Raw genomic sequence first — 3,378 nt, forward strand, 5'->3', positions numbered from 1 at the left:
CAAGTAATGTGGGGGTTAGCTGTGGGTGAGCACATGCCAGCAAATTGCATGGGGGAGGCTGTGGTATGGGGGAGATGGGTGGGCCAGCACAGGTCAGCAGGGGCTGTTCTGCTGGAGATCTCCAATGGTCAGGCATGGTCTGCCAGTGCAGGAGCTATGATGCAGTTCCCTCAGAGGTACCCTAGCTGGGCATCCAAGGCTGCAGTGCAAGCAGGTGCACCCAGGCTGGGGCCCCGGAAGAGGACAGCAGACAGGGGTGCACTTAGGTCAGATTGGCCCCATTCCATGGGCATGATCATCCTGCTATATTCTGATCCAACAGTTCACATAAGGCTAAAGTATCCTAGGGAAGCAAGGCAACCCTTGAGGGATAGGTGCTTCTGGTCATGATCTGCTGTAGACATTCCTGCACAAAACCCTCTGAGCTTCATACTGGCTGGAATTCTGCTCCTACTACCTCTCTAAGCAGCTCTCCCTGCCAACTCAAGTGTCCATGAGGGATGTGGGGTCTCCTGCTGCCAGATTTCCAGAGGTCCATGGTGAGAGCAGGTTGCTCCTTGCCTGCTCAACTCACCCCTTCCCCAGGAGTTGTTGGGGGCCAGGAATGAGTCCCCACGTGTGGGAGCCCAGTCCGGTGTTCCCAGCCTCCTTGCCCTTCAGCCCAGCATCTGTGTCCTCCCTTCATTTATTTTCAATGCCTTCTTTCCGAAGATCTGTTTGGAATGCACCAGTCCTCTGGATTTCCTAGTCCCTTGGTGGCAGATGTTCTTTCCCACTGCGTCTAGTCAGTCAGCTTGCCTCCCTCACATTTCCATGGTCAGGAGCTTAACCAGATCTTCTGATCAATGTCCCAAAGGCTGTAATCAACATATGAGGTACGAAGGTCTTCTTCCACGCTCACCTTGGCTGGGCTGTCTGCTCCCCATTTCGATGCTAGGTGCCACAGGCTCAGGGCCTCTTGGGCTCTGGGAGGAGATGCAGTGGAAGACAAGGCCATTATGAGGTCACTCCAGAGTCGCCTAGCACTGTTGCCACCTCATGATCTCCAGCATCCAAGGAGAGTGCGGGCAGCTGGAGCCAGGTCCTCCTCCTCCTCCTTCTCCTCCTCTTCTTCCTCCTCCGTCTTTTCTTCCTTTCCTCCTCCTCCTGCCTACTGCAGAGCAGCAGAAAGCAAAAGAGCTAGAAAAGGGTGAAATCAATTCTTTTTCTGTAACTTTTTGCTTTGCTTTTATTAAGTTCTTAAGTCTTTTGGTCTTGAGTCTTAGATAAGATGCAAATAATTCTGAAGGTATCATAACTTTTAATATTATCAGTGGATATTTAAGAAAAAAATAAAACCATAGGATAGATTGATTGACAGTTAGTAGAGAATAAAAAGCAGATTCAGGAGAGGCCATGGGGAGGCAAAGAGAGAGAAAGGAGTGGAGAGTGTGCATGAGTGTGTGTGAGTGTGTGTGTGTGTATGTGTGCATGCGAGAGAGGGCAGGGGAGGGAGGGAGAGAGAGAGTGAGAAAGGGAGAAAGAGTGGAAATTCTAGAAAGAAATTGCCTCTTCTTCTGTTCAACTGTTTCACTGTTTTATCAAAAGTTAGCACTGCCTCTAAGGTCTCCTGCAATTCACCCACCCACCCCTCTTACTCCATCATATTCAACTTCTAAACTAAGAGGAAAGCCTGAGCTAGAGGTCCTATGCATCAATCAGGGAAGAGATATTGAGAAGAATTAACAGAGAAACTGTAAGTGGCTGAACACTACATAAGGACAAAGAATAATTGCTTGGTTCTAAGATGGGCCTGGCCTGACAGATTAGGCCACAGTTAGCCTGTTCCCAGGACACTTGGCGGTCATTAGTCCCAGAAAAGGAATCATTGCATTTGATCCTATGAGAAGCCAAGCATGCTTTCCTGATGAAACAGCATGCCAGCAGATTAGGATATTGCTCTGAGACAAAGGGGAACATATGGAAACTATCTTGAGAAGGATACAAAGTAATAATTACCCCACAGATTGACCCAGACAACGTAATCATTGTGGGGCCAATGTAGAAAAAGAGCATTTTATTAATATAATTTTTCTTTTTCTTTAACACAACTAGTCATTCTTTTCAAATTATGCTGCATGGGTCCAACAAAAAGCAGCAGAATAAATATTTGCTTTTGATTAAATGCATTGTTGTTTTCCTTAGAAAAGGAAATTATCTGCAAAACATAATACATTTTAGTTGATTTACGGAAATTACCTCAAAAATGAAGCTCAAGAGAATTTCACACCAGGAATCTCAACTTTTTAAAGAAGAAAGAATAGACGAGAGTTGAAAAATCTTCTCCATAGTATTGTATGTCTGGAACAACTTAGCACTTTTAAGAAAAAATGGCATGAATAAAACAACGGTATTAGTACTCTTTTTTTTGGAAAAACATATTCACATGTATGATTTGGAGAGAACATTTGCTTTTGTCAAATGTGTCAGAGCCCTTCATCGGGTGCACTGATACTACTCATCTCAGCCTTCATGGCAGAATGAATAGTAGAATCATGCCTATGCCAACAAACATTAAGGAGTTATGCGAGTTCCCTTAACATTAGCATATTTCTCTCCCTTAGGAAAGGGTATAGATGAGAGTGAATGTTAAAAAGAAGGAACCATGACACATAAACCAGACCATATTCTTGGCTGTCACTTAGAATGAATCAGAATAGTTGGAGCAATAGCACAGGCATTTGCTAAGTACCCATGCCCACTGGTCTACCAAAAACTGGTTCTTTCCAAATCACACATGTGTATATGTTTTTCAAAAAAAAAAAAAGAAGACTAATACCATTGTTTTATTCATGCCATTTTTCTTAAAAATGTTAAGTTTCACCAGACATACAATATTGTGAAGAATATTTTTCAACTCTTGTCTATCCTTTCTTCTTTAAAAAGTTGAGATTCCTGGTATAAAATTCTTCTGAACTTTATTTTTGAGGTAATTTCTGTAAATAAACTAAAACGTATTATGTTTTGCAGGTATTTTTTCTCTCGACTAAAACATCCATTTTAATCAATATTTGGCAAGAAAATATCTACCTGTTTCATCTTCACTGGTTATTTCAATAAACTGGAAAGAATGACTGTCTAAATGGTAGTTATGTCCCATGAGATGTTTAAGCAAAGGGGAAAATTATACAAAAAAGAATGCCATATTTTGTCTGGGCCACCAGAATGACAATAAAAATTTATCATGCTAGAAAGTAATGCCGTGGTATCCAAACAGGAGCTGCTGAGATGTTGGTCCATACTGAGGTGACCACAGCCTTTGCCTCCATGAATTCAGATGCCATCTTGTCCTTGGACTCCAAACCAAATGACATTGTTTAGACTGTACCCTAGAACCAG

The 3,378-nt window shown here is 42.9% G+C and overlaps 1 long non-coding RNA gene across 1 annotated transcript; it reads left to right on the forward strand.

The window, feature by feature from the left end:
- Positions 1-1,051: 1,051 nt before the first annotated feature.
- Positions 1,052-3,127, forward strand: LOC103890283 (uncharacterized). The gene is made up of 3 exons (XR_010139272.1): positions 1,052-1,288; positions 1,588-1,735; positions 3,010-3,127. It is a non-coding gene; the product is annotated as an uncharacterized LOC103890283 (long non-coding RNA).
- Positions 3,128-3,378: the final 251 nt, after the last annotated feature.

This window comes from Pongo abelii, chromosome 2 (assembly GCF_028885655.2).
Source record: "Pongo abelii isolate AG06213 chromosome 2, NHGRI_mPonAbe1-v2.0_pri, whole genome shotgun sequence".
In the NCBI taxonomy this organism is placed as follows: Eukaryota; Metazoa; Chordata; class Mammalia; order Primates; family Hominidae; genus Pongo; species Pongo abelii.